Genomic DNA, 14,282 nt, shown 5'->3' with positions numbered 1-14,282 from the left:
ATAATATTTAGTGAGACCTGGGATACATACAGTGATACAAACCACCTGTGTTAATTACTAATGTCACAACACACACAGTACATCCAATAATAGATTTAGACATTTTATCATCACAAGAGTGATTTCATGATTTTCTCGGTGAAGTGAGAAATTTGTAGAAAATCAGAATGTCCTTAGTTTACAGAATGTCTACAGTCCAACATATCTGTATCATATACACGTTGTATATCGTGTAATTTAGATTAGTTCTTGTCACCCCAATGGAATACTCTATTGAACAAAAAGATTACCCAGGTATAATTCAAATGTTTCAAATCCACCTGAGCTAAATAGCATATCATTTTAAATTACTGTTAAATCTTCCTGGTAATCAGAATGATACATCTTTATATTAATTTACATTGCAAACTTACAAGGAGATGATAATGATGAAAACCATCAACCATATAAATACCATGTAATGTATGTCACTAACTTCCAGAACACCATTCGATTGGTTAGGAAATCAGATACCTGACTGTAGACCAAAAGATCTCTTCTTAGTTGGACTTTGTTAATTTTCTTTTTAATTAAGTAATTCATCACAAAATTAAAAGTTAAGCAGGAATGTTTCCAATGATATACAACACTACAACCAATAAATGAATTGCTGATCAATTTGTAACAGTAATAATTTTTTCAACTCTGTTAATAAAAAAACATTGAATTTTAAGTTCTATTAATGGTAAGCTCATGTGTGATATATTTAGATAGCCACCGTGTGAGTTATACATAGCTCGTGTGTGAGATATATAAGGATCATGTGTCAGTTATACATAGCTCCTGTGTGAGTTATACATGGCTCCTGTGTGAGTTATATAAGGATCATGTGTCAGTTATACATAGCTCCTGTGTGAGTTATATATGGCTCCTGTGTGAGTTATATATGGCTCCTGTGTGAGTTATACATAGCTCCTGTGTGAGTTATATATGGCTCCTGTGTGAGTTATACATGGCTCCTGTGTGAGTTATACATGGCTCCTGTGTGAGTTATACATGGCTCCTGTGTGAGTTATACATAGCTCCTGTGTGAGTTATACATAGCTCCTGTGTCAGTTATACATAGCTCCTGTGTGAGTTATACATAGCTCCTGTGTGAGTTATATAAGGATCATGTGTCAGTTATACATAGCTCCTGTGTCAGTTATACATAGCTCCTGTGTGAGTTATATATGGCTCCTGTGTGAGTTATACATAGCTCCTGTGTGAGTTATATAAGGATCATGTGTCAGTTATACATAGCTCCTGTGTGAGTTATATATGGCTCCTGTGTGAGTTATACATAGCTCCTGTGTGAGTTATATATGGCTCCTGTGTGAGTTATATATGGCTCCTGTGTGAGTTATACATAGCTCCTGTGTGAGTTATACATAGCTCCTGTGTGAGTTATATAAGGATCATGTGTCAGTTATACATAGCTCCTGTGTGAGTTATATATGGCTCTAGTGTGAGTTATATGTGTGTGAGTTATATATCCTGTGTCTTATACCTGTGTGAGTTATATAAGGATCATGTGTCAGTTATACATAGCTCCTGTGTGAGTTATACATAGCTCCTGTGTGAGTTATACATAGCTCCTGTGTGAGTTATATAAGGATCATGTGTCAGTTATACATAGCTCCTGTGTCAGTTATACATAGCTCCTGTGTCAGTTATACATAGCTCCTGTGTGAGTTATACATAGCTCCTGTGTGAGTTATATATGGCTCCTGTGTCAGTTATACATAGCTCCTGTGTGAGTTATATATGGCTCCTGTGTGAGTTATACATGGCTCCTATGTGAGTTATACATGGCTCCTGTGTGAGTTATACATGGCTCCTGTGTGAGTTATACATGGCTCCTGTGTGAGTTATACATGGCTCCTGTGTGAGTTATACATGGCTCCTGTGTGAGTTATACATGGCTCCTGTGTGAGTTATATAAGGATCATGTGTCAGTTATACATAGCTCCTGTGTGAGTTATATAAGGATCATGTGTCAGTTATACATAGCTCCTGTGTCAGTTATACATAGCTCCTGTGTGAGTTATACATAGCTCCTGTGTCAGTTATACATAGCTCCTGTGTGAGTTATATAAGGATCATGTGTCAGTTATACATAGCTCCTGTGTGAGTTATATATGGCTCCTGTGTGAGTTATACATAGCTCCTGTGTGAGTTATATAAGGATCATGTGTCAGTTATACATAGCTCCTGTGTGAGTTATATATAGCTCATGTGTCAGTTATATAAGGTCATATATAGCTCCTGTGTGAGTTATACATGGCTCCTGTGTGAGTTATACAAGGATCATGTGTCAGTTATACATAGCTCCTGTGTTGGTTATATATGGCTCCTGTGTGAGTTATATATGGCTCCTGTGTCAGTTATACATAGCTCCTGTGTGAGTTATACATAGCTCCTGTGTGAGTTATATATGGCTCCTGTGTGAGTTATACATAGCTCCTGTGTGAGTTATATATGGCTCCTGTGTGAGTTATATAAGGATCATGTGTCAGTTATACATAGCTCCTGTGTTGGTTATATATAGCTCCTGTGTGAGTTATACATAGCTCCTGTGTGAGTTATATATGTCTCCGGAGAGAGTTATATATGGCTCCTGTGTGAGTTATACATGGCTCCTTGTGTGAGTTATACTCCTGTGTGAGTTATACATAGCTCCTTTGTGAGTTATATATGTTTCCTGTGTGAGTTATACATGGCTCCTGTGTGAGTTATACATGGCTCCTGTGTGAGTTATACATGGCTCCTGTGTGAGTTATACATAGCTCCTGTGTGAGTTATATATGGCTCCTGTGTGAGTTATACATGGCTCCTATGTGAGTTATACATAGCTCCTATGTGAGTTATATATGGATCATGTGTCAGTTATACATAGCTCCTGTGTGAGTTATATATGGCTCCTGTGTGAGTTATACATAGCTCCTGTGTGAGTTATACATGGCTCCTGTGTGAGTTATATATGGCTCCTGTGTGAGTTATATATGGCTCCTGTGTGAGTTATACATGGTTATATATGGCTCCTGTGTGAGTTATACATGGCTCCTGTGTGAGTTATACATGGCTCCTGTGTGAGTTATACATGGCTCCTGTGTGAGTTATACATGGCTCCTGTGTGAGTTATACATGGCTCCTGTGTGAGTTATACATGGCTCCTGTGTGAGGTATTCATTGCTCCTGTGTGAGTTAAATATGGCTCCTGTGTGTATTATTCATGAGTGAGACATGCAATTCTATAGAATTCTTATTGATACCAAGTTTGTCACACAAAGTTTGTGTTTAATGATATCGTTACATTTGTAGAAACAGTATGAGACTTTAGACAATTATTAAATGGAAGGTAGACAACTCCAACAAAGTGTATTACATGTTAAGTAGGATATATCCTTAACTGTACTTTAGTTGTAAATAAGGTATCATCTGATAATTTGTGACAAGTTCCTCAAGCTCTATGACTTTATTTTCCAACTCTTCTACTTTACTTATAGTGTAGAGAAAATCAATTTCTTGTTTGCTGCTCTGATTAACATAGCCTCATTAATATTCATAAGATAGTAAACAGGTTTAAAAATCACATAACTACTCTATATTCATTCTGATGTAGATGTTAGTAATTAATTGTAATTCACAGACTGCATATCTCTGTAAAAATTAAGTATCCAATAAGGTTTTTTAAAATTGATAACAAAATACAAAATGTGTCCTTTCACTTCAGAAATGCCAGTCTGCCATATGTGAGTAGATGAATTATGAATTGTAACCATGGTTGTCTCATTTTCAATTAAGTTTAACTAAAATTTGGCAGAGAAACCTCTGTCATCTTTGTTTTGCTTCAAATGATATTTTTTCACGTTTACATCTGCTATGTACCTCACTTTTTTCTCCGTCTTTTGTCTAAAAATATCACACACTAATTAACTCATCAGGCATTCCTTCCATGAGCATTAGTGAACTTTATTCATGTATTTGTGTATAATACAAATTGTTTATGCCAAGTTTCTTGTTTACATCTAATACTACATGATATTATACTTGTACCTTGTCCATGTACATATTTCATACATAAAAGTGCAGCACACTCTTAGCTTGAAGTAATGCCATATCACAAACATGTATACATAATTTTATACATTTCCACACATATTACAAAGAAAGCCATCTCAAAGTTACATAATTACAAGTGATTTATCTTATCCTACTTGCTCGAAGTATAGGAAAGATTTTCTGAATTGTCTTCAATTCTGTTTTGCTTACAATCAATTTCAGACAAAATCTGATAAAAAAAAAACCAAAAGGCCCATAGGGCTCTGTATCGCTCACCTGGTTTATTTTGCTGAAACTGGTTAATTTGAAGTATTTTAAAACACATTTATTTTTTCCCCTCATTAGGCACCACTCCTCCTCCTCCAAGGGGTTAGACTGGGGGACCTTCAGGCCAGAATTAGCTAAGTAACCAAACAAGAGAGTAGGTTCAATTAACAGTGGAAGTTTTCAGATGATTTACCAGATTTATTCATACAGCACTCCACACAGAAAATGTAATCTTACCAACATGTCCCAGTGATGGCCAAACGAGCTTCAGTGCACTTTATTCAGTTACCAATGTCCTACTGAGCTTTAGCTCACTTTATACTTCTACAGAAACCAACGAATTCCAAGTTAGTTATAATGCACTACATACACGTAGAGAAACCAATGATATCCCTGAGAGATTTATTCAATTTATAAATGTACAGAAAACAATGATGTCCCTATTGAGTTTTAGTTACTTTATACAGGTAGAGAAACCAATGATGTCCCTATTGAGTTTTAGTTACTTTATACAGGTACAGAAACAAAAGATGTCCCTATTGAGTTAATTTACTTTATACAGGTACAGAAACCAAAGATGTCCCTATTTAGTTTTAGTTACTTTATACAGGTAGAGAAACCAGTGATGTCCCTATTGAGCTTTAGTTACTTTATACAGGTACAGAAACCAGTGATGTCCGTGTTGAGCTTTAGTTACTTTATACAGGTACAGAAACCAAAGATGTCCCTATTGAGTTTTAGTTACTTTATACAGGTACAGAAACCAGTGATGTCCGTATTGAGCTTTAGTTACTTTATACAGGTACAGAAACCAAAGATGTCGCTATTGAGTTTTAGTTACTTTATACAGGTAGAGAAACCAATGATGTCCCTATTTAGTTTTAGTTACTTTATACAGGTACAGAAACCAATGATGTCCCTATTTAGTTTTAGTTACTTTATACAGGTACAGAAACCAGTGATGTCCGTATTGAGCTTTAGTTACTTTAGACAGGTACAGAAACCAATGATGTCCCTTTTGAGTTTTAGTTACTTTATACAGGTACAGAAACCAAAGATGTCCCTATTGAGTTTTAGTTACTTTATACAGGTACACAAACCAATGATGTCCGTATTGAGATTTAGTTACTTTATACAGGTACAGAAACAAAAGATGTCCCTATTGAGTTAAGTTACTTTATACAGGTAGAGAAACCAGTGATGTCCCTTTTGAGTTTTAGTTACTTTATACAGGTAGAGAAACCAGTGATGTCCCTATTGAGCTTTAGTGCACTTTAAATATGTAGGGACCAATTTTCCTTCCATGATTAACTTTGTGTTTTTAAACTGTTGTTTGCATGATACCAGGTAAGGTCATTAAGAGAATGATAATTAGATCCTGCAATAGTTTACATCAGTATGAATTTAAAAAGGTTTCTTTTACAAAACAATAAAATGTACACCAATTGCAATTAACTAGTATGAAATACCCATCCTCAATTCTAATTCAAATAAAATATGAAAATGAAAGTTATGTGATGTAAATACTGTAGAATTTTCACCGAAATGAAAGAATCAGAAATAACTGAAAAAGAAATTGTTAATTGCTTTTTTACATCTGAAAATGAAAATGAATTAAAGCTTTTATGTATGATTCATGTTGAAACTATTTTCTCACTCATTAAGGGGATTTTTTGCTAATTTTAAAAACATGAGTACTTCAGCGGCAGATCCCATGTGGTGCATGCTGGTAGGGGCAGCCCCTTGGGTTTGTATCCCAAAACAGGCACTGTTAGTACCATAGGGAATGGTTTAAAGGCTGATTATTATCTCAAGTTACATGCCAAACTAAATTTGTACCATGACTGTTGCATCTCTTGTGCATGAAATTTTCTTTTTTTCTTACAGATTTCACAAATTTGATTAATTCCACATTTCTGCTAGAGTCAATGCTGTAGTTGGCAGAATGAGGGACAGAACAACTCGTATGTATTTTTTGCATACTGGAAAGATTGGGTGTTCAATGGTTTTTAAATCTGTTGTAATTGGCAGGAAAATCTTAACAATCAAGAAGATATTCATCCTCTCCAATGTTCATATTTTTTCATTTTTCTTTCAACACCCTAAAGATAATATCAATCTTTTAATTTACAAGTTACATTGGATTTCCCTGTCTCAATTTCTGTAATGCATAAAGTATGATGTCCCAAACCCGATGGGTATTACACATATCATCAAGGTCAAACAAATGAGTAACACGGACAAATCTTAAAACCAATTATTTGTCAATGTTAATAGGTGTTTTATATATATATCTGTAACTGGTTAGTAGGATAGAATGCTGGAAATTAATAGGTTTTGTACCTTTAACTATGTTTTAAGCATGATAGTGTCCTTCTATTTATGTCCATCAAACATACACAAATACAGATATACCTTGTTTTAACCACAGATATACCTTGTTTTAACCACATATATACCTTGTTTTAACCACAGATATATCTTGTTTTAACAACAGATATACCTTGTTTTAACCACAGACGTTCCTTGTTTTAACCACAGATGTACTTATTTTAACCATATATATACCTTGTTTTAACCACAGATATACCTTGTTTTAAGCAGATATACCTTGTTTTAACTATAGATATACCTTGTTTTAACCACAGATTTACCTTGTTTTAACCACAGATATACCATGTTTTAACCACATATACACCTTGTTTTAACCACAGATATACCTTGTTTTAACCAGATATACCTTGTTTTAACCACAGATGTACCTTGTTTTAACCAGATATACCTTGTTTTAACCACAGATATATCTTGTTTTAACTACATCTATACCTTGTTTTAACCACAGATATACCTTGTTTTAACCACATCTATAACTTGATTTAACCACAGATATACCTTCTTTTAACCACAGATATACCTTGTTTTAAGCAGATATACCTTGTTTTAACTATAGATATACCTTGTTTTAACCACAGATTTACCTTGTTTTAACCACAGATATACCATGTTTTAACCACATATATACCTTGTTTTAACCACAGATGTACCTTGTTTTAACCAGATATACCTTGTTTTAACCACAGATATATCTTGTTTTAACTACAGATATACCTTGTTTTAAGCACAGATATACCTTGTTTTAACCACATCTATAACTTGATTTAACCACAGATATACCTTCTTTTAACCACAGATATACCTTGTTTTAACCACAGATATACCTTGTTTTAAGCAGATATATCTTGTTTTAACCACATCTATACCTTGTTTTAACCACAGATCTACCTTCTTTTAACCACAGATATATCTTGTTTTAACCACAGACATACCTTGTTTTAACCACATCTATACCTTGTTTTAACCACAGATATACCTTGTTTTAACCACAGATCTACCTTGTTTTAACCACAGATATATCTTGTTTTAACCACATCTATACCTTGTTTTAACCACAGATATATCTTGTTTTAACCACATCTATACCTTGTTTTAACCACAGATCTATCTTGTTTTAACCAGATATATCTTGTTTTAACCACAGATATACCTTGTTTTAACCACATCTATACCTTGTTTTAACCACATCTATACCTTGTTTTAACTACAGATCTACCTTATATCTTGTTTTAACCACAACCACAGATATATCTTGTTTTAACCACATCTATTTTTAACCACAGATATATCTTGTTTTAACCACATCTATACCTTGTTTTAACCACAGATCTATCTTGTTTTAATCAGATATACCTTGTTTTAACCACAGATCTACCTTGTTTTAACCACAGATATATCTTGTTTTAACCACATCTATACCTTGTTTTAACCACAGATATATCTTGTTTTAACCACATCTATACCTTGTTTTAACCACAGATATATCTTGTTTTAATTCTAATTTAAACTTTGTAAAACCATTCACCAAGAAGTAAAAAACATATTGTTCCCTATTGTAAAACACTGCAATATTTTACAAAAATAAAGTGTGATGTACATTTTACACAACAAACAGCATCCACCAAAATATAACCACCTTTTTCCTCCTGCAGAGTTTTGTGTAGTGTATATGTTCTTGTTAAAGTATGACATCACTTCATCGCATTATGTGTTTTAAATAGAGGTGAGAGTCGCCAGCTGATATCTGACCTCCCTAGAAGTGTGCCGCTACATGGGGTTATAGTGAATCCACTTACCCTGCGTTATATAATGAGCATACTCATGGAGAAAACATTCCAGGTGGTACCTTCTGTACAACAGAATATAAGTACATTCAAAAGCCAAAATTGAAAACTTATATCATAACATCTTGTGATTAATATTAACAAATCTTTATAAAGAAAAATAACTGGAATATAAATACATCACACTGCAAAGAAAATCTGATTTATTTCAAATAAATAATGTTTTGGATATTTTCAATTGAGTAATGCACATAATTTGAAAAATTTATTGAGATTTCCAAAAGTTTAAAAATCTGTTTGTACTAATATGTATATTGTCCAACAGAAAAAGTTGCAACAAAAATATTTGTGACATTGGGGTCTATCTCCTGTTTTGAAAATCAAATTATGATAAATGATGCTATTGTGTCATTAAAATTGACATGCTTCTAAATAATTGCTATTAGTTAACAACAACTTCTGAAACTCTTTTCAAAACATTTCAGACTCAACTTGACACACAGAAAACCACTTAACATATATCAATATACAATATTTGACCCCACAATGGCATGCCATTAGATTTTTCTATGCTTAACTAAAATGAAAAAAAAACCATGAAGAACTGATATCTGTAGATTATTACAATGCCTTCTAGAAAGCAAATGTTGTACCTGGGGATACATATATTTATTTTTTATGGCAGTGTGGTGTGATTGGATGCTTACTAGAAAGTAATTAACCAATCAAATTGTATCATTTCCATTAATGCCTTGGACTTCCTGCTCTTATCACAGCAGCAACTGATGAAGCAGTACACTGATTACGACAACGTGACATTAGCTATCCTCAAACAATATAATGGTCCAATTCAGACAATCACATTTAATTTGAGAACAGGACAACAAAGCTACAGGCTTTATTTGTACTGACTACAGATGTTCAGTGTCAATCAATAGATAATTACTGCAGCTATTCATCAAATGTGTAAGTACAGTAACAGCTCTAGAATGCCTAACATCAGACCTGGTTAATCTTACTTCAAATCCCATACAACAAGAGGACATCTCTAAAAAACAGTTTGTTTGTTTTATTTAATGCCCCATGAACAGCCAGGGTCATCTGAGGTGGAGTCTAATTGTAGTAGCTGGTGGTTATATCACTGGACCACATACGGGAGGCCCATAACATGTTATATGGCACAATTAGGGTAAAACCTGTCGCCCAAGGAAAACCATGTCATTACACACTAGTTCATAAACTCCGCTTCCTGAGACACACAAACTACCACAAGGAGTGAGGGTCGAACCATCAAGCAGATACAGTTAATTTTAATCATTCAAACACTTAGTGAGATTGTATATATTCCTAATTATTAATAGGGATATTGGCACAGAAATAATCATCGATCACTTACATCCAGTAAACATTGAGCTAGGATAGTAGGTTGTAAATGACTATTGTAAGCAAATGATACCGCCAGAATCTTGGCATGTGTACCGAAAAGAGCAACAGTGTTTTCATGGTATCTTCAGTACAATATCTCATGTAATGAAGAACAAAATAAAACCTGCCATTTCAGTTGACAATTTTTGCAATATTCCCAACAAGCCATTCAAGTCATTATCTTCATCAATCAGGAGTTTCCTATCTTGGTGATTAATGAGTGTTTTTAGATGCCGGTAATTTTACTTTGTGCACTTTGAGTGGGTTCAACAATATCTAATTGATTTTGCTCAAACTGACCATAGGTTTCTATATTATGAAATTGATAGTTGGTGAAAAAATTATGCACACATAATATTTTTAAGTAATAGGTGTCAATAATCTAAGTAATAGCAGTAGGTCATTGTAAATATTTTGGTTTTTATCATATATTCAACTGCTCTAATCTGCTAATCAGGATCAATTACAAAAAGCTAAATTGTAAAAATTACTTCCTTTTCAGGGATCTAGTGACTGGTAAAATATTTGTCTGATATCAAATCTTAATAAATATTTTATGATATTGTCTAATGGTGAATACTTGTATATACAAACCACTAAAAATTTAATGTATATCACAGTACTTGTGTGTACTGACACTAAATGCTGGCCTGTGTTATCTCCCCTGCAATAGTCATTTACTGATAAAATAATGAAAGTCACAGTAATAACACATTATATGAAGCTGGACACTGATAAATAACTTAAGTACACCAAAGTCTAAATGTAACTAAATCTAAGGCATATCATATAATTACTTAATGATCAGTAATGGGTTCCTGTGTATGTTTACCCAATTTCTCCTTCTCATGGAATTGCATAGTAATTTGGTAATCAGTCTGAATTAACAAAGTAACAGAAAGGGCGTTCCTTTGTTCAATGTCAGAAACAAACCACATTATCATTTTTCAAATTCTAGGCCTAAAATTAGGATTATTCTAAAAAAAACTTGGTGAACAGCAACAAAATGATATGGGAAATGAACCGCACCTACATGTATTATGTATAATGTTTCCATGCCTGGACACTTACATATCCAATAACTCCTTCGTGTGTTATGTAAACAAAAGCTAAAGTATTGTTCAAAGTTCAGTTTAAAGAATTGTAAAGACATAATATCCTTATGTAAAGTGGGTGCAGGAGTAAATAATGTCTAAATACAAATCAACTCCACTGCACATGCTTTATTTTGATTGGTGGAATTAATCTTCATTCTGCTGATCCCAGTTAACGCTTCAAAACTTTTTGTTATCTAAGATCTTTAGGTTACCCTTTCGACATGAGATGTTGAATAAGTGTAAAGTTAATAACTTTCACTACTTTAGAATATACAGGTTTTCATGTAGTTATATCATCATAACTAAAAAAAGCTTCAGTAACTCAAATTCCCTTTAACAACAAATTTGTGAAGTACTGTAAAATATTTTTGTGGGGTTCAAATTTTATGGTTTACAAATACATTTAGGTTGGCATTTTATGTTTATATCTTGTTATGAATCAGTTAGTACTCTACCTTATGTCAATCTTTATCCATCTATTATTTTGTTAACTTGTAAATTTGGGGATTTAGAGTATCCATAAATTCAATGAAAATAGATCCCCCATGAAAATAAATGATTTTACAATAAACAATTAATTTCCTCTGGCAATTGATCCCTATCCACAACTAGAACTGTCATCCTGAGGATAACAAATATCAGTCACAGAATCAAAGACATCTATATACCAAATTTGGTAAAAACTCCACGAAAAAGACAAAAGCAGTTGAAAATAGATTTTGATATTCCCTAAAATCTCTCTGTACAAAATCTGGTTGAAATCGGGAAATAGTTTCATTAGATTTGGTTCATCGGTTTAGGAAGATTTGGAGGACAATTTGCAGACAACAGACAGACAGGGCGATTCCAGTATACTGCCAACTTCATTGCAAGGGGTATAATAACACATCATCTCCACATATTGTAAAATATAGGTATATACATAGTTTCTATACAGTAACAATTAAACATGTATGTTGATATCTGATAAAGTTGAAAGCACCTAATACACAATGTAAAAGAGTATAAATAAGTCAATGTTCTTATGGAGTGTCTACTTCATTGGTGTACCAGTCACTCTATGATTGTTATGTGATAGGCCTTTCATTGAACAAGTGGTTATACAGTGGAAACACAAGTCATTCAGTTGACATTTCTAGGACTGCTAATGAGATTAATATTGCGAATTCATATGGTGAAACATGTTGATAGAAGTATTCTTCAAAGTTGTTCCTGTTTATTTTGAATGAATCAATAACTGAGGACAACAATGACTGATATTGTTGTTTTGCAACAGAGAAAAAAAATCTGAGAATATGCAGTAACCTGTCTTGCTTAATTTAAAACTCCATCAAAACAGAACATCAATTCTTAAATCCCTTACATTGTAAAGTTAAACAGGTTTTTCTTATAGTCTCAGTCAAAAAAGTATATATATATAGTACTAGTATTGAATGAAACATTAAAGTTCAAGTCTTTTATATATGCTAGAATATGACCATGTTTAGGCTGCTGAGGTAGTACATGTTTGGTTCAGTAAACCATATGAGTTTCCCGTGACAATACAAGTCTGAATTTTTAAGGTCCTATACTCAACATTCACTCTCTTACCAGGTACACAAATTATGAATGTTTTCCTGAAATAAGTGAGTAATTTCATTTCAATTACTTGTCGCTATATTGCTAGTTTCAATTTTATGCATTATCCATATGTCATTTTATGTGCACTTGGAAAATATTGTTAAATTTTATATACCCATAAACTTGGCTAAGTCATCAGAGAATGGAAACATGTCTACATGTTATATTGTGTAATTCACAGCAAAATGCTTCTGACAGACAATTGCAAATGTAAATGAAATCATGCATAACATCTGATTATAGGTGGACTGACCACTGTCCTTTAATGTTACAGTAATTATACGAGAAACTAAAAGTTTAAGATGTTGTCAATATGTTTCAAGCACTACAGAGCCTTCATCAGGACATTTCATTTCCATATTTTATCAAATTTCTCATTAAATGCATAATATTCTTAATTGCATACATACATGTCATTAATCAAATAACTTCAAATATGTTATTAGTGTAACAACAACCAGTACATGTTTTTGTTATCATACATGTTATGTGACCTACATATAGCAGAGCTCTGATTTGCTAAAGGTTCTCATAATTTCCATTTTGACATCATAACTTCATGGTGTCATATGCAATGTGATTTCACCATGAAGCAGAGATATCAAGTGACTATATCCCCATATCAATTTTTTTTAATAAGCTACATTTCAATTCATTTGACATAAATGAAACTTGTAAGAAATTGTTTATTATATCATGTATAAGGCTTGAAATATGTAAATCTTAAGAACAATTCCATCAATTTCAGTGTAAACCAGAGGTTTCTGGTTCAAATCCTAGCAGAGACATTGAAATAAATATAGACCTCTGTTGCATTGGCACCCATGTAGTTGTACTATATTGAATGAAAATAATTGAATCAAAGTGTGTGAAGCATGATATTTCTGTATCATATTGGACATAAGATGTATTGTTATATATTCTTCTATATACAATATATGTGTATGTATATACAGTATATTGTATTGTTTTAATTCATAACAAATTCATTTATGGTGCCATATATTTTTAAACATAATCCATGACATTACAAAATCCATTAAATTCTAGCATCCACCATAACAATGAGTAGGCTACTGTATAGGACTACCATGGAGTAGGAAACTATTCCATTTCGTGTAGTAGCCAAATGATGAGAAATTGTTTTCGGAGGCAACCTGAAATAGCCTTCCACCAGGGTATGCCTACTGTATGCATATTAATCAGATACATAAAGCGAGCGCGTTATTGACGTTGCATTTTCGGCACCATATGAGTGTTGGTTAAGCGATACACAGAGTTAGAAGATACAGAAGAAGTGACAAACAGCTGAAGACACTAACCTTTTGATTTTGGATGTTGCACAAGACAGCAGCCATGACCTGAATATTAGGCTCCTATGTCCGCTCTGCACTGGTGGTCACTTCGTGTCTCTGACGTGTAATTAGGACATTAAGGGGGAGGTCTGTGTCGGCACATTGCGTTTGAGGTTCTGACAGCAAATGTTTATAAATATACCATCATGCATGTATGAAGTCTGACGTGTTGTTTTGAAACGGCTGGGTGACCACGGAGCTAAACAAGTTCTGCTTCGGTAGTATTCGTGAGTAACCTCCCTTGACTGTCATACTTA

The 14,282-nt window shown here is 33.5% G+C and overlaps 1 protein-coding gene across 2 annotated transcripts in view; it reads right to left on the bottom strand.

Annotated features, from left to right (window-relative positions):
* LOC132556707 (ras guanyl-releasing protein 3-like) overlaps positions 1 to 14,114 on the bottom strand; it is an 88,885-nt gene extending 74,771 nt beyond the window's left edge. For both annotated transcript variants that reach the window (XM_060221141.1, XM_060221142.1), the window contains exon 1: positions 13,993 to 14,114. The gene's annotated coding sequence lies outside the window, so the exon portion shown is untranslated. The remainder of the gene's footprint in view (positions 1 to 13,992) is intronic.
* Between the last annotated feature and the right edge of the window lie 168 nt (positions 14,115 to 14,282).

The sequence above is a fragment of the Ylistrum balloti genome, unplaced genomic scaffold (genome assembly GCF_031769215.1).
Source record: "Ylistrum balloti isolate Yb309-2 unplaced genomic scaffold, AGI_CSIRO_Ybal_v1 Utg370584, whole genome shotgun sequence".
NCBI lineage: Eukaryota > Metazoa > Mollusca > Bivalvia > Pectinida > Pectinidae > Ylistrum > Ylistrum balloti.
This window is presented reverse-complemented; position numbering and strand designations above follow the sequence as displayed.